Consider the following 24,464-nt stretch of genomic DNA (forward strand, 5'->3'; position numbering starts at 1 on the left):
CTCCCTTTCCATTCATCAGCTACCCTGACAGTGAGGTGATCTTGCTCTGTCCATGCATCATCTTTCTCCTCCCACCAAAAAAGGGACCTAGCAGAAATTCAGACCATACATAGAGATACTTAAACAACTTCTGGACTATCAGCAGTCAACACACAAGCACTATAGCCAATAATGAAAGAATACAGTGAACCAAAGTGAAAATGGAAGAAAGTGAATCACTTTTACTGCACTCTGTGGGACAGACATGGTGGCACTCTGAAAGCCACGGTGCAGTAGACCCCACATCCGGCCTTCCAACAATGACTCAAGGAGATGGATGTTATTTCAGTGTTTTAAGACTCTCTAAGGAAAGACCTTGCAACACATTAAACTGCAAAACTTAGGAAGACATCATAACCTTCTGGATTTCATTACCAAAACATACATTTTGATCTAAAATTTAAAAAAAAAAAAAAAAAGATTGACTTCTCTCATAGTATTTCACAACCTTTGAGCGCAGCATTAAAATGCTTTTCTTTTTTCCCCCACCAACTATAAGCTTCTGTTTTCTTACCCTGGGCGTCTGATTCTTTTATATGCTCGGGTTCTATTCACTGCCTGTTATTCAGACATTGAAATCCCAAGTGTTAATTGTTCTTCCAAGTACATTGACAAAACAGCAGCTAAATAAGGGTAGACCAGACTGTGGTAGACTCTGACATGCATTTATGGAACAATGGGGCTCTGAGAGACAGCCTTGTAGCTCACGGGAAGACATAAGATGTGCTATTTTGACTGCTTCATAGCAGAATGGGGAACACACGCACACAAGGGAATTATGCATTTTACTTAGTTTTGCCCAAAGTCCTCAAGGCAACAGAATCTTGTGATGTCATCATGAACTTCTCTCCATTTCCATTGACACAAAGGCTAAAAATTTCTAATGACATCACAAAGGAAAAAGGAATCTACTTTGATTCCATAAGAAATCCATTACCTTCAATGGGACTTGAACAAAAATGTGAGAATCCCTCCTGTCACGGTGTATGTCACTGTGCGGATGCACAGTGGGTGACACCCTCCCTAATGCAATTCAAACCAGGCAAAAAAAAAAAAAAAAAAAAGGATTCACAATTTAGGTTGAATAAAAAAGACATACTGAATATTGAGCCCAACAAATTTTTTTTTTATAGAAGGAAATCATTTAAACATATATTTCTTCAGGGATATTCAAATTTTTACTCATGCCTGGTTACTATGTTACCAATGTTTTTGTCTTTTCTTGGGTTGGTCACAAAATCACAGAGGAAGAAGGTACAGGAAGCTTTCACTTACAGGAATGCAGTGCAGCTCAATCTTTTGTTTTTAAGGTGCAGTGATTTCAGTCTCTAAATGTAACTTCAGGCAGTCTGAAAAGAAACAGGTTAAAATCTCTTTCAGTTATAATTGGTATTTCAGATTTAATTAAAAATTAAACTTTCATAATGTTTCACCATCCAAAGCAATGCATTATCAGTCAAGCGTGGCTTTTTTTTTTTTTTTCTGTTAAGGAAAAAAAAAAACCCTCTTCCCAGAGTAGTTTTTTAATGAAAAGAAAAGGATCTAAAGAGGAAAAAAAAAAGCAATTCTGAAAAACAAAATATGCCTCCCTGTTTAGGACTTATAATGATATGACTAGAAGCTCAGTGCCTCTGAATTTCAGCTAAATTCTATCTGATTTTTAAAAAACTACTCAACAATTTCACAGCCTAAAGATTACATAAAATGTTAATTTTAGAGAATAAAGAAGAAAATCTATTATCTGAATATACATGTTGAAGGAAAATTATGACTTCAAATAGAATTGGAAAAAAAATGTTAGATCTACTACTTTCAAGTGGCTGCATTGGTGGTGAGGCAGATGGTGAAGTAGAGGTAAATGAACATATTTAGCAATACAGAATGCCCACTGCAATGTATGGTGGGCTTAGCATGCCGGATACCACATCATATAGACATATTATCTTATTAGATGCAGCCACTGCTGTGTGAAGCAGCATGAGAAGACCATCAGGATTTGAACTGGACCTCCTGGTTTTAAAAAACCGAACCACATTTTTTAACATGTATTTTTAATCTTCAAATTAAGAGTGCAGGCATTAAAATCTCCAACTATGTCATAAATATTTGGGCTTAAAATGTCACACTATATTTTCAATCCCTTCTTTCTTCATACAACACCATCTCTAAATAAGATAACAGTTTAAAAAAAACAGGCTGGATTAAGTCATCCCTATTTTTAGCTTTAGATAACTGACACTACAGGATTTAGAAAAATATAGCTTTTTTCGTGTAAAATGAAGATAATACAATTATCTTTCTTTTACTTCACAGCATGGCAGTACATTTTTTATATATTTGTAGCACTAAATGTGGTGTGTTTATGTCCTACTTCACATTAGTGCAAGGTAATATTTTAATATCTCTACATATGGGAGCATGATCATAAATCACCCCTGAAATTGCATCTATTATTAGAAAATGTATCTCATCTGACTTACGAATTCTATTTTCTTTTTCCCTTCAAGTATATGGAAGAATATTTTAGGTATTGTGTCTATTTGATATATATAGATTTTAAAGGCAAACTGGTGCAGAATCATGAAACCCATCCATGAATGGATCAGAAAAAAAATCACTGACATTGACTGACTAAACTTTTCCCCTGCTTCTCACATGCCTGAATTAGACTAAAAATGCACCAGTGTAAAGACAGAAATTATGGAGGCGTCACCAGGGACAACTGAATGAGAGGAGGGGAGTGCACATATTTCCTTATAAGGTAACAAAACATTCATAAAAGAAACTGACAAAAATAACTCAGGCTCAGAAATTATATGGAATAACAATAATCCCCAATAATCAATTCAGAAATATAAAAACTGCCCACCTCTACATAAATCTGAATCACCGATTGGTATTGTTCTACTCACCGCTCAAATATGGTTAGTGAAAAACTGATTCACTATCTAGTTCATACAGGAAAATATGATGGAAACTAGGCTGCATATTTATATATAAACTATTTAACTGACAACTAGCAGTTCAATTTAATCAGTCAGATTTCCTTTTCCTCAATTCACCAGATGTTGAGTTAACTGAACTATCAGTTCAAAATAATAAAGTAATTTCTGTGAATAGGCAGTCTGCTACGTTACATTCTTCTCGTCTCCTCATGTATTCCTCATCCTCTTTGACCTTTCTCTTCACTTCTGTTTCTGCATGTTTCTTCCTTACTTTCACTTTCTTCCTTATTTTTTCCCTCTCTTTTTTTTTCCCCTTGGTGAGGGTAATGAAGCTCAAAAATAACATCTTGTATCCTGTTGAGGGAAACTTGGTCACAACTATCCTTCCAGATGACAAACTCATTCTTAAATGTCTGTTTCCCAATCCAAAGAAAACAGAGCAACTGAGAAAATAGAGACGCAACATCACTTACCACTACCAACATCACCACTTTTAATTCCCATGCTACATTCATCACAAGGAGGACTAAAGTTTATTTATATTATCCCTTAACCTCAAATAGGACCACAAATAAGACTAATAACAGGACCATTTTGTGGCACTCAGGCAAACGGCTGGGCAAAACAGATGGATCTTACTTTGCGCCAGGACTCAAAAAATACAGTCGCCAACTCACTGTTGGCGACTACATATCTTGGCCCAAAGATGGACCTGGAAGTGGGACCAGTTGTCTTTGATATGAATACTGTTCCTATTCATATCTGCCTCATGAGATAATCATTAACTCTGTCACTATGTGGGGTAAGTATTGGATAGAAACTGTAAAAATGGTCATCAAGGAAGTGAAATATTCTGAAAGCATGTCAGATTAGTTTAGGGAGCACAAAGTCAGAGCTAGAACATTTTTGGCAATACTGTCTACTTTTCAACTTCCTGTTTTTTACAAGTTCAGTACTGTACACTGTACCCACCTTTAAAATAGTAGATTTCCAGACTATGTGTGATCAATAAGAATAACTTGCTCTTGACATTTCAGGTCCCAAAATCTGTTAAAATTTTTTAAAGTCACCCAGATCGATCTCGGTCATTACTGAAATTGACCACCAGTGTCAGACTTTTTTAAATAGGACAAAACTATGTAAAGCTTTATAGATTACAGTCAACACCCAGTGATGCACTGGGAAACAGCTCAGTCAGTAATCAATGCAAATTACAAAGCCCGGAAGAATGCTTCTCTTGGCAGAGACCCTTTAGCAAAAGAGTTGTACATTCTGCACTAGTTAGAGATTCTGAATGGCTTTCCAGAGAAGTGGCAAATGCATTATATTACAGTAACCTATCCTGTAACTCACAAGTCCAAAAAACAAAGCCCTAGACAATAAAGAAAACTGAAGGGGGGTGAGGAACTATAGATCGTTAACACTGACTAGTAACACAGGGCTGCTTCTGACCACACTCTACTTTTTAAAAAAATCCTCACATGTATAGGAGTTTTAAATGTCACCAGGTCAAAAAACTTCAAGCAAAGAACAACAAAGCACTCTAGTTTAGGAGGTCTATGCTAATTCAGGCGTTTCTCTTAATGTTCTCCCAACTATTCAGCATCGATTTTATCTTGCTCAGATTGTTTTTGAGAGTTCACTCACCTCTCTTATAATTTATTCATTCTGACATTGCTCAGATAATTTTTAAGAGACAAGCCCTGCCTGTGGTCAGCGTAGAGGGAAATTACAATATTTTAATTATTTCTCTTAGTCTTTTTTTTCTTTTCACTTAAAAAAATTTTTATTATGGAAAATCTCAAACACATCCAAGAGTAGAGAGCATAGTAAAATGAGCTACCAGGTACTCATCACCCACGGGCCATCTTTTTTTTTTTTATCTATAGTCACCCACTTTTTCTTCCACTGGCTCATTTTAAAGACAATTCCAGATATATCATTCTATCCACAAATATGTTAGTATGTAGTACTAAAAAATAATGGCCTCTGAAAATCATAATATCATCATCCCACATCAAAAATAATAGCAATTCTTTAATGTTATTAAATATCTTAGGTCAAATGATTGACTTCTGAATGTTTTTTGTTCTTTGTTCATTTTTATAGCTGGTTAGTATGAATTAGGATCTAAACAAGATCCACACATTACATTTAAATCATAATTCTCTTTTAACTGATAAGTCCCCCATTCTTTTGTTTTTTAAATTACTTTTTATTTTGGAACAATTTCACATTTATTGAAAAGTTGTAAAGAGAGTACAGAGAATTCCTGTATCTTCTTCACTACTGAACATTAACATCTTACGTAACGATGGTAAATTTGTCAAAGGAAGAAATGACCACTGATACAATACTATTAACTACATACTTTATTCAGATGTTACCAGTTTTTCCACTAATATCTTTATTCTATTCCAAGGGTCTAATCTAGGATACCACATTGCATTTAGTTGCCATTTCTCCTAACTCTTCTCTGATTTGTGACAATTTCTCAGTCTTCTCTTGTTTTTTATGACCCTGATAGATTTGAAGAGTAGTGGTCAGATATTTTTTGTACTAATCTAAATAATAATTTGGATTCGTCTGATGTTTCTCATGATTAGCTTGTGAATGAATGAAGAGCTCTTTTTGTAACATCGTATTAGGGGGTACATGATACCCATATGACTTATCACTGGGGATGTTAATCTTGGTCATTTGGTTAACAGAGTGTCTGCCAGGTTTTCCTCTTCTTAGTTTCAATTAGCATAATTTCACTTTTAACAGTCTATTGAGGTGTAATTTACATAACATAAAATTCACCTTTTTAAGTGTACAACTTAAGGATTTTAAATAAATTTAGAGTGATCATCACCAGAGTCCAGTTTTAGAACATTTTTGTCACCCCAGAAAGATCTTTCATGTCCTTAGGTAGTCAACCCACTCTTACTCCCAGCCCCAAACAATAACTAATCAGCTTTCTGTCTCTAAACATTTACCTTTTCTGGACATTTCATATAAGTGCAGTCGTACAATATGCAGTGCCATGCATGTGGCTTATCATATTTTTCATATTCATCTATGTTGTGGTATGTAGCGGTAGTCTGTTCCCTTTTATTGACAAACGGTGTTCCATTGTGTGGATTTTGTTTATCCACTCATCAGTTAATGAACATGTAGATTGATTTTAGTTTTTGACTATTATGAATAATTCTGCTCTGAACACTGACATATATACAAGTCTGCATGTGGACACATGCTTTTATTTCCCTTGAGTAGATATCTAGAAGTGAAATTTCTGGGTCATAAAGGTAAGTTTACTTTAACTTTTTTAAATATATTTTTTAAAGATTTATTTATTTATTTTTAGACACAGAGAGAGAAAGAGGCAGGAGCAGAGGGAGAGAGAATCCCAAGCAGACTCCATACTGAGCACAGAATCCAACACGGGGCTCGATCTCGCAACCTGAGCTGAAACCAAGAGTCAGAGGCTTAACCAACTGTGCCACCCAGGTGCCCCAGTTTATTTTAACTTTTAAGAACTGCTAAGCCATTTTCTAAAGTGGCTGTACCATTTTATTTATTTATTTTAAAGATTTTTATTTATTTATTTTAACAGAGAGCTAGAAAGAGAGCACAAGTAGGCAGAGCAGCAGGCAGAGGGAGAGGGAGAAGCAGGCTCTCCGCCGAGCAGGGAGCCTGATGTGGGGCTTGATCCCAGGACCCTGGGATCATGACCCGAGCCGAAGGCAGCGGCTTAACCGACTGAGCCACCCAGGCACCCCTGGCTGTACCATTTTAAATTTCAACCAGCATTGTATGAGGGTTCCAATTTATCAGCATCTTCACTGATACTTGTTATTGCATGCCTATTTTTATTGTATTCACTCTAGTTAGCATAAAGCAGTACCTCTCTATGGTTTTAATATACTTTTTTCTAAGGATTGATGATATTGAGCATCTTTTCATATTCTTATTAGTGATTCTTAGATCTTCTTTGGTGAAGTATTTATTCAAACATTTTGCCCAACTTTTAATTGGGTTTTTTGTCTTTTTATTATTGAAGAATTCTTTATATATTATGAGGACAAAGATCCTTTATCAGATATATATTTGCAAATAATAAATTTTGCAGGGGCACCTGGGTGGCATAGTCAGTTAAGTGACTGACTCTTGATTTTGGCTCGGGTCATGATCTCAAAGTCATTAGATCAAGCCCCACGTTGGGCTCCCTGCTCAGTGGGAAATCTGCTTCTCTCCCTCTTCCTCTCCCTCTGCCCCTTCCCCTGCTCACCCTCATGCTCTCTCTCTGTCCAAAAATAAATAAAATCTAAAAAAAATAATAATAATAAATCTTGCAAATTTTCTCCCACTCTTTTCATTTCTTTAGTGGTATCTTTTGAAATATTAAAGTTTTAAATTTTATTGAAATCCAAATTATCATGTTTTTTATTTTTTGTATCATGCTTTGGCGCCATATCTAAGAACCCTGTTTAACTCAAGGTCATGAAGATTTTCTCATAGAAGTCTTATAGTTTTAGCTCTTATATTTGGGTCCATGATCCATTTTGAATTAATCTTTGTGTATGGTGGGAGGTAAGGATATAAAGTTATTTTTTTCATATAGTTCTAGCACCATGGATATTCATTTATATTTCATACAGTCCTAGCACCAATTGTCCTAATACTATTTATTGAAAACAACAACAAAAAAAAACTATTCCTTCCCCTATCAAATTGCTGTGGCACCTTTGTCAAAATCAATTGACCAAAAGCATAAAGGTTAATTTTCTGAATTTACAACTTCATTCCATTGATTTATATGCCAGTACTATACTCTTCCTTCTATAGTTTTTATAGTAAGTTTTAAAATCAGGAACATAAGTCATCTAACTATGTTTTCCTTTTCAGAATTATTTTCACTGTTCTGGATCCTTTGCATTTTCATATGAATTTTAGGATCAGCCTGTCAATTTCTACAAATATGCCTTTATTCTTTTTGATGCTATTGTGAATAGAATTGTTTTTTTAATTTCATTGTTCACTGCTAGTATATAGAAATACAATTAATTTTTGTATAATCACAAAATAATATATAATCTATTTTGTATTATAATGATATATAATATAATTTTGTATAATTACAAAATAAAATATAATTTATAAACTTGCTGAACCGTTTGTGTGTATGAATGCATTCCTTCAGCTTTTTTACATAACTTATCTTCTGCAAATAAAGTGTTAACTTTTTACTTTCTAATCTGGATGCCTTTTATTTCTTTCTTTTCTGTTCTGTTTTTTTTTCTTCTCTCCTTTTCTTGTTTTCTTTCCTCTCTTTTTCTATTTATTTATTTATTTATTTATTTATTTATTTATTTATTTATATCTTACTGGACAGACACCCCAGTACAATGTTAAATAGAAGAGGTGAGATCTGACAACCTTGCCTTGTTCCCAATCTTAGGGTTAAACCAGTTAGTCTTTCATCATTAAGTATGATGTTAGTTGTAGATTTTGCATAGATGCCCTTTACCAAGTTACAGAAGTCCTCTTCTAGTCCTAGTTTGTTGAAAGATTTTGTCATGGATGGTGGATTTTCTCAAATGCTTTTTGTGTATCTATTGCAATAGTCACAGGGTCCTCTCCTTTATTCTACTAATATGGTATATTACATTAATTAATTAATTAGTTAGTTAGTTAATTACTGAATGTTTACCAAACTTGCATTCTTAGGATAAATCCTACTTGGTCAGGGTGTATGGTACATTTAAAGATTGCTGTATTTGATTTGTGAATATTTTGTTGAGGACTTTGGTGTCTATATTCATGAGGGATAATGGTTTCTTATGGTATGTTTGTCTGGCTTTGGTCTCAGTGTAATATTACTGTCATAGAATGAATTAAAAAATGTTCCTTCTCCCTCTATTTTCTGAAAAAGTTTGTGAAATATTGGTATTGTTTCTCTTTAAATAATGGATAGGATGCAGTGATGATATCTGCATCTGGACTTTTCTTTGTGGGATGACTTAATTAAAAATTCCATCTCTTTGCTATTATAGATCTATTCAGATTTTCTATTTCTTCTTGAATCAGTTTCAGTAATTTGTGCATTTCTAGCAATTAGATAATTTTATCTAAGTTGTCTTAGGAATGTATTTGTTCATAGTATTACCTTTTAATCTCTTTAATTTCTATGGGATTGGTAGTGATGTCCCGCTTTTATTCCTGATTTCAGTAATCTGTTATCTTCTCTACTTTTTCCTTGTTATTCTAGCTACACATCTGTCAATTTTGTTGGTCTTTGCAAAGAATCAACTTTTGTTTTCATTGATTTTTCTCTACCATTTTATTGTTTTCTATTTCCTTGATTTTTGGCCTAACCTTTTTTATTTTCTTCCTTTTTCTTGAATTGAATTTTGTTGTATATTTATTCCATATCTATATTTATCTACATAATAATATTATAAGTGCAATCTATTTCTTTGGGTGGATTTTAGTTACTGTTGTCATTTCCTTTCAATCTAAATGATTTCCTTTAGTATTTCTTGTAAGGCAGGTCTGCTAGCAACAAGTAGCCTCAGTCTTTATCTTGGAATATCTTTCTTTTATCTTCATTTTTGAAGAACAGTTTTGCTGAATATAAAATTCTTGATGGTCACTTTAATAATCTTTTTCCTTAAGCACTTTGAATATGTTGTCCCTCTGCCTTTTGACTTTAACTGTTTCTGATGAGAAGTCAAATGTTAATCAGAATGTTGTTTCCTGTATTGAATGAGTCTTTTTTCTCTTGGTGCTTTCAAGAATTTATCTTTTTCTTTGACTTTCAAAGTTTGACTAGAATGTGTCTATATGTGGATCCTTTTGCATTTATCATACTTGGAATTTGTTGAGCCTCTCAGATGTGTAGATTAATGTTATTCATCACATTTGGCAAGTTTGGGGTCATTATTACTTCAAATATATTTTTTTCTGCCCTTTCTTTTTCTTCTCTCTTCTTATCCTGTTACACACGTTAGTATACTTGATGGTATCTCAGATCTCTGAAGCTGTTTATTTTCTTCATTTTTTTTTCTGTTTTTCAAATTAGATAATTTCTACTGAGTTATCTTCAAGTTCAGTGATTCTTTGTTCTGCCATCTCAAATCTGCTTTTGAGTCCCTCTAGAATATTTTTCATTTTAGTTATTGTGCTTTTAAACTCCAGAATTTTTATTTGTTTCTTTTAAAAATAATTTATATCTTTATACTGATACTCTTTATTTTAAATGTATATTAATATTTTAATTATTTAACAAGGTTTCCTTTAGTTATTTAAATATATTTATAATAGTTGCCTTCAAGTCTTTGCTAAATTCAATATCTGCTCTTCCCCCTCCAACCTAGAGGCAGTTTCCACTGACTGCTTTTGTAACAGGGTATTGGTCACACTCCTGTTTCTTTACATGTCTTATGATTTTTTTTCTTGCAAGTTGACACTTTATACAATAGTTAATAGCAAATCTGACTTCTGATTTTTCCTTCCAGGAGATTGTTGCTGTTATTGCTACTTATTTGTTTGTTTAGTGATTTACCAATCTAATTCTGTGGAGTCTGTCTCCCTCATGCTGTGCAGCTGCTGATGTCTCTGGTCAGTTTTTATAATTCCTATTGTTATTTTTTAGCTAAACCTTGCCCCTATGTCAGCACAGTTTGCAGTTCACATCTAATGACTGGTCTGGAGTTGTACTCAAACACCTTGAGGGCAATAAGCTAACGTCCTTTGCTGATATATGTGTATGGGTTGGAAATGCATTCAAAGTTCAGGCACTTTACATGTCTTCCTTGGCTCTTATTTTTACTGGAATTGCTCTTCTCTCCTCTTTGCACAAGGCCTTAGGGTCGTCCTTGGGTATATGGTTATCTTGGACCCTCTCTGTCTTTCCTATAATACGTGTAGGCTTCCAAACCACCAGGGATATGTACTTATCAATGCCTACTATAGCAGTCTCCTTTTCCAATTCTCCTTGTTAAAGTTCTGGCAATTTTCCAGTCTCTTGCCTGCCCCAACCTGAACTGCAACTTCAGGCTAGCTGTAATGTTTATCCTCCCTGTTTGTTTACCACTGAGATTGCTACTGTTTATGACACCTAGGGGCATGTGGTTTTTCATGTTTTACTCCATCAAGTCGGCCCATTTCAGCAGGACGTTGTGAGTTTTCGTGGCTTGGCCTGCCCTGGTAGATCTATTATGCCAATGGAGTTTGGGGAAGGGTAAGCAGTGGAGGTAGTCCCAGCTAAAATACCAGATCTCACTTACGCCTGTCATTTAACCATAATCTTTAATATGTCCCCTTTTACTCTCAGAAGAATCCAGTTTGGGTGGTATAATTTATGATCTCCTTTTATATAGTGACCATAAAAAACTTGATATTCCTTCAGCAAATAACCATTGCCTAATTCTATTCCTTGTAATGCAAGATTTGGAGGCCCAGCTGCAGGGGTGTGTGTATGGGTGGATGTGGGAGGTCCAACTGCCAATGAATGAAAGTTTCCATGATGGTTACATGTGTATGTGAAATCCTCAACTGCCTGTTCCACTACATATCTAAGAAGTCTAAAAGTTCTGGAGATTAGGAATTTCTGCCAATCATGAGGATTGGGAGGTAGATGGAGGATGAGTATGAGGGTGCAATACTTCCCCCACAGGAGATAAAGAATTCTACATGACTTACAGCGCTGAGAGAAACCACACAATGAGAAGAGCTAGCATTTCATGGTTCATAATAAGTAGCTAGAAAATTTGGAGCTGGAGTGAGCTAGAATAAACCAATTCCAAGCAATTGTAGAGTACATATCAACTAGACTTAATCTCATACCAAATAGTAGCTAAGTAATCTCTCTAAATAGGTCCAAATACTTAAGTGAATCAACTTAGTATTTTCCTACTTATTCTCTCACAGTTTTGTGGCATGCCCAGGCTATATCTCCTTAGGAACGTACTAAAGGGATATGCTTCTCTGGGCACTTAAATAACTCTTGTAAATCAGAAAGTTCCCATATTGAAATAGGGAGTAATATGCACTTTAAAAATGATTTTTGCTTTACATAATGATCAATAAAATTCCCTTAAGAATAGATTCTCCTAGAGCATTTAAATTATGAATAGATTTACAAAATCACGCATCCCATAAAATGAGATAAACATGTAGTATCTGCTTCTAGGATTTTCAAAACTTTTTTTTTTTCTTCATAGAGACTGAAAGGAATGGGAAAATCAGCAAACTTTGTGCAGTAGAATTCAGAATGTATGATGCATTAACTTTGAATATCTTACTTATGTTTTTGGGTCAACATTAATCCTTTACACTTACAAAGTGTCAAAGAAATCAAAGTACTCACCAAACTTCATCTCATGAAAATGTCATAATAATTCACCTTTAACCCAAGAACCTGTAACAGTAAATATTACTACTTCTATTTGGAAAATAAGGAAGTTAATCCATAAAATAAAGCATGGAACATCACATAAATTGCTTAAGGACACAAGAAAGTCTGGTGATGGAGTATGTGATAAAATTCCCTCACCTTGTAATACGAGAATTAGGCAATATCCAGGCTAAAGCAAAGAAGAAATTGGAGCCTCCATCTCCCATTTGTCTGTATATTAGAGGAGAATGAAAACAAATGCTTAAAGAGATTTTTTGGTCCTATGAAATGACACTTCTCCAGCTAATTTCTCGGGTAAACATTTTTTTGGCTGTGTGTTTTTGCCAGGCTTTTCATTTCTGTAAGAGAACTTCAACCCAACCCCTAACTTGATTACTGTTTCTGCTATTAATTAACAAAAATAGCTGTTTTCCACGACAGATGTTGGCGGGGATGCAGAGAAAGGGGAACCCTCCTACACTGTTGGTGGGAATGCAAGCTGGTGCAACCACTCTGGAAAACAGTATGGGGGTTCCTCAAAAAAGTTGAAAATAGAGCTACCATACGATCCAGCAATTGCACTACTGGGTATTTACCCCAAAGATACAAATGGAGGGATCCGAAGGGGTATGTGCACCCCGATGTTTATAGCAGCAATGTCCACAAGAGCCAAACTGTGGAAAGAGCCAAGATGTCCATCAACAGATGAATGGATAAAGAAGATGTGGTATATATATACAATGGAATATTATGCAGCCATCAAAAGGAATGAGATCTTGCCATTTGCAACGACGTGGATGAAACTGGAGGGTGTTATGCTGAGCGAAATAAGTCAAACAGAGAAAGACATGTATCATATGACCTCACTGATATGAGGAATTCTTAATCTCAGGAAACAAACTGAGGGTTGCTGGAGTGGGGGGTGGGGTGGGAGGGATGGGGTGGCTGGGTGATAGACACTGGGGAGGTATGTGCTATGGTGAGTGCTGTGAATTGTGCAAGACTGTTGAATCACAGATCTGTACCTCTGAAATAAATAATGCAATATACGTTAAGAAAAAAAAAAAGAAGAAGATAGCAGGAGGGGAAGAATGAAGGGGGGGAAATCAGAGGGGGAGACGAACCATGAGAGACGATGGACTCTGAAAAACAAACTGAGGGTTCTAGAGGGGAGGGGGGTGGGAGGATGAGTTAGCCTGGTGATGGGTATTAAAGAGGGCACGTTCTGCATGGAGCACTGGGTGTTATGCACAAACAATGAATCATGGAACACTACATCAAAAACTAATGATGTAATGTATGGTGATTAACATAACAATAAGGAAAAATTTTTAAAAATAGCTGTTTTCCAGTAATTCAATCTAGAATTCACTGTTATCTAATAAAAATTAGAGGCATAACTTAGAAAAGCAATATCTATAAAAAATTGCAGTTCTTCTATTGGAGGTTAGATCTAGGTATATTCTAAAATCTTCCTTTGAATTATATCAGAATGGAGTATCATCTACCTGGTCTGTATCTTATAAGACTGAAAATACCAAATTGCACATCACTGAGATGTTATCAATCTATATTGAAAGCTATAACAGAAGTATACCTACAAAATACTCTTTGTTCCTCATAAAAGTGAATATTGATCATGGTATCCATGGTATAATATGGTGACCCCTCTATATACTGAAGATTATCAGAGAAAGGTATTTCTTTCTAGTCTGAGTATCAGCAATGTATTTCTTCAAAACATATGATTAAGAATCCAATTTGTAAATGTATATAAGACTCTTTATAGGATTTTTTTTAATACATAGGTCTAATTCTTATGTTTCAGTTTTCAATTACTTGATTTATATCATATACTTCATTTATATTTTATTTATTTTCAAATATATATATATTTATAACATATATCTATGTATCCTTTTAAACCATCTTTCTTTCTTTTCAGAACAAGGAGATCTATGTCTCTTTTTATCTACCCTTTTGTATATCAAGCCATCTGAAGTTACAATAAGATACCCCAAAATTTTAGATGCAATTTCAAAATGCAACCTAGATCATCTAGGAACCAGACTTGATAAACTCATCTATGCTTTTGTGGTGACTTTATCATTTCCTTCTACCCTCGGTGTTATTCAAATCAGATGTCTGAAGCAAAGTAATAGATTTGTATCATCAGGGTCCCAGACTAACTTAAAGCTTAGAGAAGCATCTTTTTGCTAAATCAGCTGAAGGTGATTCTTGGCTTTCTGTGCAAGAGAAGAACAATTTGGAACCTATGGAGCAATAGCAACTATTTTCAAATCATTAATAAAGCATACAACATAGGGCAGCTACGACTGAGTGTGCAGCTCGTGCTACAAGGGCACCCGATCTAGGGGTGTGCTCCACTCTGGAAGCCATGCTCCCTGGCCCAACTTACATCAGTTTGGAGCAAATTATTTTTATAATTTGCACAAAGGTGCTGAAATAGGTCATCCAAGTTGTACTAACCCTCTATGTAAGTAACAGAGGCCCAGTATAACATATTTCTGTAGTATTTCTAACAAAATATAATTAATTCCATTAATATTTAGCTGGCTCTCTAACTGCTACATGTTACATAAATATTCAGGTAAGCCTCCTCGTTAATGCCCTCACCACATGAACTTGAGTCTCCATGACTTGGGCTAAACAAAATGTTAATCATATATACAGTTCTTCTCAGGAAGACTGACTTTGAAACAGAGCAGGAGAAAAAGGATGCTTCTAACACTGTCTTTCTCCATAGCTGACAACAACATATATCAGATCGTATTTTCAACATAGTGAAGCTTTTCTTCCTAAGTGGAGTAAAAAAGTGGGTGCAGAACATAATGTTACTCATATTATTACTATTTCCTTAATTAAATTGACTCCAGTTTGGAATTTTCAAAAAACGAGAAAGTGATACCAAACTTCAGTAAGTTCTGAGACAATGGATTATTTGTGTAATGGAACACTTTGCCTTTAAATTTAGTTCGTGGCTTCCACTCTCCCTCAGATACTTTATATAGTTCACTCAACGAATTATTTGCAAATGGGGATAACATAACACATTTTTACATTAACTTTTTCTGACTACAAAATTAACACATGCCCTTGGGGAGAAAAGGGAAAATATAAGAAAAAAAATTACAAACACCAGAAAGTCTGATCACAGAGACAATCAATTACTACTGGCATGTCGGCATTTCATTCAAACGTGACAAATTTTAATCCCAGTTTGGCTTCTTCTTTTTCTCCTGCACATCACTCAGTTGCCTCCTATTCCCACTATTTGGTATGTACTCAAGCAATAATAGTTATTTTCTACAAACTAATTTAACAATTAACCAAGTACTATTGTATTTCATAGGTCTGCTATTGATTATTATTCATGCTTATTATTATTCATTCTTATTGCTCATTATTACATGAGTTAGATTTTATCCAATCATGCCCTATGAAGATTATCTGTTATATATAACAAAGTATGACATTACATAAGTGTTAGACCATTTTCACTCCATAATGTGGATGTTAGAAATAGCTTCCTTAACCCATGGAAAACAAAAATAAAATGGTAAATTTGATGTCAAAAAGTCAAATATCGTATACGGAGGCCAAAGAGAAATTACTTTAGATAACAAAGTTGTTTATTTTTATTTTTACTATATTTACCACAATACTATAGTACTAGTATGGAAAACTGAGAGTTAGCTATGCTTATAAAGGTAAAGCACTATAAAAGGCCGAAAGCATATATCTCAAGAGTCTAATCCAATTCTATCTAAGGAGCTATCCTCTTTCTGTGATCTGTCATGTAGAATTACATCATCTCCCATGGCTCAGATTATCTCCAATTCATAAAATGCTTTAACAAAAACTGTTATGAAGTGGGTTCTATTATATATTCACATAACTTCCTTCTCACTTTGGTTTAGCACGGAAATACACAATACATCAATATGTGTTTCATTAAGACAGTTGTTTCGATATAGTAACAAGCTGGGCAAATAGAGGAAGTGTGCTGGGTGTAATTTATTTACATTTTAATAAGACCTCAGATGAATGATACCACACAGGAAGCTCACAGTGAGGTTAGGGAGAATGGTGGCCAAAAAAATGCCTTGAAGTTTGGAAGCTGTAAGTATCATTTAATCAATAGTATTACTTCTGAATTAAGATAGGATAACAGTTCCACAGGGATAGGTATTATGGTCTGTGACAAACATTTTGCAATGCAGGCATTAAAAATTGAGGGGGATATAAATTTTCCAAAATATGATAAAATTTTAAGGTTATAACTTGAACATAGATCAAATGACAAAATTTAAAATAGATGTTCCCATGATATAAAAATCTCATCAAAGCCCAAAGTATAAGACTCTACTTCTTTAATATACCAAAGATTACTGCTAAAATTCCCATTTAGTAGAGATGCTAACTTCATGTTAGCATTTGGATTTCTCCTACTTTACATGTTAATTCTTTTGTGAATGGTTCTAAAAATCAGGGCAAGTTTTTTAATGAAATAAGAGATTCAGAAAGCAATGATTTTCAGTCTACAATTATAGTAGCCTGCACTACTCCTATTTCCAAATGCTGAGCAGGGTCACCTTTGTGTGAGACAAATTATCACTGGTAATATTTTAGAAATTAATGTGCATGACATTTGTCTATCTGGTGTTGTTCCAAAGAGAATTTTAAAAATCTTGCAAAAGTAAATACAATTTTTAAGTGGCAAGTGAAGAAACAATTGTAAAGGTACAATAGTATAAGAAAAGCATGAAAAAGCCAGGGTGAGGTCAATATACAAAAGGTATGCTGTGAATTCTAATACATTTGCTTAAATATAAAACAAGAATATACTGTATTTATATTAGCTACTATAAAAATAAATATTTCATTAGGATGTGTTTTTGCATTTTTTTCTTGTTTGTATCTTATCTACCAACTAGAAAGTAAGTTCCCTGACAGTATGTGATTTACATTTTTCTGTACTACAATTTATAACAACTAGCATGATGCTAACTAGAAAACTGATTCTTGATCAATATTTGCTGTTTTGATTTGGTGAAATATAAAGAATCAGGTCAAAAGGGTATAGTTTTAAATATCAGATGTTCATGCATATTGTATAAAAGAACAAAATAAAGAATTCTGAAAAACAGAATAAATTATAACACTAGATGGGAAAATCTAGATAGATTATGCTAAACTACATTGAAGCAATAAAATTAATACAAAAAAATAAACTTCAATTGAAAATAAATCAATGTAAATGCATACTTAAATCCCACAGACAATGCAGAAGACTCCCAGAGAAATGAAAACACAATGTTGGCATCATGAAAGTGATGGGTCCCAATATCCCTATCATTTCTATCATGTTATATAAGAAGTGATAAAGTATGATTGGAAATTCCAATTTCCTGATTATATAGAATGTAAACAATCTATATTATAGAGATCTATGAATTTTCTGAGGCATTATAAGTTTTATAGATGTTTTTGATTAGAATCTGAACACTATTACTTCAGATATAAAAATCTGTAAGTTTGATTGTAAATAATAATTTTACTTTTAGCAATTTTTAAAATCCACATTTTGACATGGTATACAATTAGGTTATAAAAGCCTTCAAAGTGTTCTTCATAAAATACTAAGTGTGATGTTTTTCTAGTAATGCAAGGGCAATTTAATAATGGGAAATCCATTATTATAAATCCCTTGCTGAATTATCATGCTCTGAATAATCCTACATTTTGAAAGAAAGGGAATATGTATCTGAATTCCAATGTCCAGCAAACAATTTCTGGCACATAGTAAGTGCTGAGTAAGTGTGTGTTAGAACTGATCTGAATTGAAAAAGACATCACAATAAAAGTCTATGTTCATCAGTTAGAGTTTAAAAATATTTATCCAAAAAGGCATGTAACATACTTCAACATTCATTCTTAATAAACAAAGAAAGGGTTAGAAATAGTATTCTAATCCAATATGACAAAGAATATCTGTCTTAAATCAACAACAAACATCCACCTTAAAACTGTGAAGAAAAAAAAAAAAACTAGTGACATTACCACATAATCAAGAATAAGGATACTTCCTATCTTCGTAGTTACTTAGCTGTTTTGGAAATTCTAGTCAATGAAGTAGGACATTAAACAGAAATAAGAAGGAAAAAAGGAAGATAAAGTCATCATTGTTTGCAGATAATTTAATGACCTTAAAAACTTGAGAGAACTTCTAAAAAACTACTAAAATTATTAAGAAAGTTGAATAAAGTAGCTAGAAAATAAATATCATACACTGCTATAGGATGTATAGCAATGTTGTTAAGAGAATAAATCCTAAGAATTCTCATCACAAGAAAAATTTTTTTTTGCATTTTCTTTCTTTTCTTTTTATTGTATCTATGAAATGATGGATGTCAGCTGAACCTCTTGTAATCATTTTAAAATTTATGTAAATCAAATCATAACAAAACTATTCTAAAGAAGATATGGATTTTCTACCAAATAATTAGAAAATGGAATATTCACAATTAATGACAATAACAAGAACACAGCATGCCTATACTTAAATAAAGAAAAAAATATAATAAAGAATTTGGGGACCTATATGAATAGAAAGACATAATTTATTTATGTATAAAATATTATATAAATAGAAACATATGATGTTTCTGAATGTGAAGACTAAATATCACAAAGATACTCATACTAATTTATAGATTTAATAAAATTCCAATAAAAATTCCAATGGAACATTTTTATGAACTGAATGAGGTAAATTAATCTTGAAGAATAAATAGGTGACAATAGCCAGAGTATTTTTTAAAAAAGAAAAAAAAGGAAGGATTTGACTTAGCAGATGTGTAAACTTACTGTGAAGCTCTAATGGAAACTGTATGGAACCAGTGAAAGAACAGATAATTCAAAAATAGATCCTAATGTTGATAAAAATTAGTAAGCAATAAAGATGGCACCAACGGAGAAACGGTGTTGGGACAACTAAAGATTAACTATTGGGAGCAAAATCAAGATGCTTATCACATACCTTAGGCTAAAATAAATTCTGGAAGGAATACAGTTAAAAATACAAAATAAAGCCATGATGATACTAGAAAAAATGGTGAATTTTTATCTGAATTCAAGCTGATAAAAAAGAAGATAAAAGCACAAGCCATAGTCATAGGGAAAAAAATACAATAGAATTGACTGTACAAATACTTAACATTTTCAGGGCGCTGGGGTGGCACAGTCGGTTGAGCATCCAACTCTTAGATTTGGCTCAGGTGATCTCGGGCTCGTGATCTCAGGGTTGTGAGCCCAGTGTCAGGCTCCCCACTCAGCACCGAGTCTGCTTGGGACTCTGTCTCCCTCTCCCTCTGCCCCTCCCCACTGTGTGCTAGCATGCATGCTCTCGCTCTCTCTCTCTCAAATAAATAGATAAATCTTTAAAGAAATACTTAATACTTTCTCACATTAACAACAACAAAAACAATTTAATGGCATATGAAAACTGGGAGAATTGCATCACATTTGACAAAAGTAGTGATTTAACATTTAAAAAATCTTACAAATCATCAAGACAACATGAGTAAAGAACATGAGCAAACAATTTATAGAAAGAAGAAAACAATGGCAAATAAGCATTTGAAAGACATTCCAAATCTGTATTAATAAAACTGATGCAAATTAAAATAAGCCAGGTTTTTGTTGCCTGCTAAATTAGCAAATATTTATAAAATAATACTATTCAAAGCAGGTAAGAGTATACTTAGAAAAGCACTCTCCCATACAATTTGGGAGGAGTTGACAAGAGGACCGTGAGAAGTTTACATCCTCTAACCCAGAAATCAACCTTCTAAAAAATATGCTGAAAACATAATCTAAGATAAAAGTGTATATATAAGAATGGTCCTCAGCAGTAGGAATATTGGTGGAAAATAACCTATATATCAAATATGGGGATGTTTACAATTTTTTGGTACATAAATAAGGTATAATATTACACAACCATTAAAAATGAGTATTTTATGACTGAGAACTAATAATATAATTAATGCTAATTGAAGATAGTCGAAAAAATAGATATATAAACATATCCACTTAGAAATGTAAAAAAATTGGAAAGAAGCAGAGCAAAATCTTAGAGTTGTTCATACCTGATTTAAATTTAAGTACTATATATTTTTTCTATTTCCATAATTATATGCAATGGGCATACTTTACCTTTTAATCTTAAAGAAAAAAACAACCTTTATTTTAAACCTAAAATGAATTTATATGTGTTCAGAGTCAGAACCCACTCAGGGGAAAAAAAATCAAACACCAATAAAAACCACTTTTCCTACACATATGGAATTACTTTGCTCATTCATCTATGGATCTCCGTAATTCTGTGTATAAGGAACCTCTATTGAGATATCTGATTTTCTTATTTTTATTTCCAAAGAACATAATACTTTCCCTGAATTAAAAACCAAAGAAAATAAAGTCACTCTTAAGTACCATATTTGACCTCAGTGTTCTTCCAGTGCTTTGATGGCTCTTTCTCTGACCACCTCTAGATGAAGTTTACCTATTTTGTTAATAACTATTTTGGTACCAAGTTCAGTAATATTCAGTGGGAGAATGTTTATTTAGCCCATTTAGCCAACACCCAGGAGTCACCTTCAACCAACTGTGACCAAGACAGTGAATAGTGCATTTGATTTTCACATCTCCTTTGCTGGAACACCAACTATGCTGAATATTCTGAGAATAACAATGGATAGAACTTGGATTTTTCATCAGTGCTTAAAAAATAGCTGCCAAAGTCAAGACATGCAATAACCTTCTAAGTAAGTTTGCTGGCTCCATATTGTGTTTGAAGGCACACCCCCTCCAAACGTCTGCACTCACCATCTGCTACTCAACTGCAGAATAATGCACTCAAGTCTGGTGTTGCTTGGCATAGGCAAGGATAGTCAATGTCCAACTCCATTCAGACATGTGCACCATATCAGGAACCTTATGACACAGTCCTCAACATCAATGCAGCATTTTCAAGCCCCACTGCACATCAATCAAGTATGTATGACAGTCAAGCTGATAGACAAAATCTAAGCCAACCCTAAACACCTACTGTGCATGGATCTCTCCAGTTTGCCTGCAGCTCACCTTCTATTAAGATGATAGCTTTGGCCTAGTCTTCCATGCCAAAACAAGTCCATGGAGTCACTCTGGCAAGAAGAAGGGTCTATATCAATGTCAACAAACAAGTTCCTTGCTGCCGACCCTACCATCTGTGCTCCTGCTTCCCACCTACCTTACTTTATGTGGACCTTGATGAATGGGATTCTAATAGTCCAAGATTCTAGTTTAGCCAGCCTTTGCAGATGGGGTCAACATGACTGCCCTCTGGCCAAACACGCAGGGTGACATAGCTGAAGGTTACCTGGAGAGTGACTTTTTGCACATTTGATATTAGAAATAAAGCAAATAAAGATGTTCCTACCAGTTTCTGAGTTTTGGGTCTGTGAAAAGAATGATATGTTCAGTGCTTAAAATGAAGATGATTTCCCTGTAAATTTTTTGGAAATATTAAAAATGCTAAATGATAAATTCCATTTCAACACTATGGATAAGAGAAATACGATAAATAAAAATAAAACTGAGGTTGTTTTAAAGTATTTACAAAGTAGGTTTGAGAAAATGACTTCAAAAAAATCTCAGAAATATGTAGAAATAAGACTTTATAATGTAATATTAATAGAGAAATAGAACATTTCAATAGGCATTAGATGCAACAATATTAGAGAATAGTGTACGTGCTAAATGGAGAATAATAGCTTTCAAACTTATTCTCCAGAAGCTGTATAGCACTTCCAGTCTTCATGGTTGAACAGCAGAATTTGACATAATTTTAAATATGAGTAGTTTCTGGAGAAATCAAATTTTTTTGATCTTAAAAAAGACATTATATGAAATGAAATAAATCAATATTGCCTTAAAATTGTAAATAAATTATTTTTGTGAAAATGTTGACAAATCTTTTCAATTAGGTCATTAAAAATGCACTTTAGACTGAGCCTAGTGACATATAAAACCAACAGAAAATCTCAGGAAATACTGTTGTTTCCATCCCAATTCAATTTAATATAATGATACAGTGATTTGACTTTATCTTTCATTTAGGGAAAACTAAATGTATTTCTAGAATGGTCTCTGGACTCACCAAAACCAAAACTCTACCCTAAATTCAAAATACAGCATCACCTAGGCAATTTAAATAAGTAATAATTATAAGGTGAATCTTTACCACACAAATAAGATAATGAATGTGGAAGTATGTTACACATCATAAAGCATCATACACAGAATTATTCAGAACATCTATCTCAGTGCTTTGTACATAGTAAGCACTTACTAAATGTTTGTAGAATTGATTAGAACTTAATTGAAAAGAGAGGTATAATGAGACTTCCATAAGTAGAATTCAGGTCCTTTCAAGATCATGGGAAAAAGTTCAATCAAATTATATTACTAGGTACATCAGTTGTCTTTGATGTTATGAATCAAGATGAGCTTCTATTGTATCTAAAGAAAATTTCTGTAGGATTCTCTTTGGAGAAAGCACAGTGGAATAAAAAGCATGATTATTTTTAATTTCTAAATATATCCAAATTTTCTAGCATTCTTTGGTGAAGTAAGATAATGCTATAGAAATTCTACATAAAACCTGAATTTACAATGTCCTGGCCTAATCATCTGGATAATCTCTTTGAATTTTCCTAAAATATGCTCCCATCCCATTTTCTATGGGAATTCTCCCACTGATTAACACAGAGAATGAGAATTTGGCCTGTGCTCTATAGACACCATTGAAATGTGGCCACCTGAGGCATGTAGGGAGGGCATCCAGCTGGCACGCCACATGTTGCCCTGGAGTAGAGTACAATGAGAGGGATATTTTGGCTAAGACTACCTGGACAATCTCTACAAAGACCCTGATTATGAAAAGGACTTCAGTATCATCATTGTCTCTTGAGTGTAATATGAGCCAAGGAAACTTCTCTTTCTAAGTTTATGTATTTTACCCAAAAAAGCACTTATAAGAAAAATCAAAGAAAGCTGGGCCATTGATACTGGAATTTGAGCATTATCCATATCACTGGGGGAAACTTTTTTGAGAAACCCAGACACTTTAAAATTGTTGCTAAAGCACATTACAGACTTGACCATAAACTGCAACGTAGTAAACTCTGTAAGGCAAAGGATACAAAAACACCCAATGAAAATTTGTCTATAGTGCAGTTGTTAGATTACCTATTATAAAAATCAGTTAAGTTCATATACTACTCATTTAAGAAATATTTGTTGATTTTATTTTTACTTTATGCAACTTGTAGGAAAGAAAAGCCATGCATTTGAACTGCAATGCCAATGAAATAATTTTGTTAATTTTGAATCCTTTTTTTCAAAACACCATACGTGATTAGAACACATAATAGTGCACTATTGGTTTTTTTTGCCAATTTTTATTTTAAAACCAAAGTTGTTTTTGTATTACATAAGCACAAAATCAGAATTTCAAAACCAGCAAACATATTTAGGGGAGATTTTTAAATTAAACCCACTTGATTCCTTGTTAGATCAACTTTGAGAGACAGAAACATTTTTGTAAAATTCCACTGGGGTAATAGGGTAGCTAGGAAATGCTCCTCATAGTGAGAAGAACCATATGCATTATTTTTCAAGTTTTGTTTAGAGTTTTCATCCTCCTACTGAACGGTTCTAGTTTTTTTTATAATACAGTTATTTACAATACAATATGAGTATAAATCTTAAGGGATTTATGATGTCACCAAATGCTGAGAAACAATTACAGCTGGGATTTACATTTGTGTTTATGTATTATTTTGCCTATAGATTCCAAAAACCAATGAAGAGAAACTTTGATACAAAACATATCCTGGAACTGAAAGACAGATTCCATCTATCATTATAATCAGTTGATAGTATTTCTAAGACAGAGTTTGACAGTAAGTGAAACAAACAAACATAATGGTTTAAATATGCCACTTCAGCCACTAGAACTGTCA

The 24,464-nt window shown here is 33.6% G+C and overlaps 1 protein-coding gene across 15 annotated transcripts in view; it reads right to left on the reverse strand.

Moving 5' to 3' along the window:
• Window positions 1-24,464, reverse strand: part of ZBTB20 (zinc finger and BTB domain containing 20) — an 800,060-nt gene that overhangs the window by 502,231 nt on the left and 273,365 nt on the right. For all 15 annotated transcript variants that reach the window (XM_078066331.1, XM_078066345.1, XM_078066341.1 and 12 more), the window contains one exon: window positions 1,315-1,388. The gene's annotated coding sequence lies outside the window, so the exon portion shown is untranslated. The remainder of the gene's footprint in view (window positions 1-1,314; window positions 1,389-24,464) is intronic.

The sequence above is a fragment of the Halichoerus grypus genome, chromosome 1, assembly GCF_964656455.1.
Source record: "Halichoerus grypus chromosome 1, mHalGry1.hap1.1, whole genome shotgun sequence".
NCBI classification, from domain to species: Eukaryota; Metazoa; Chordata; class Mammalia; order Carnivora; family Phocidae; genus Halichoerus; species Halichoerus grypus.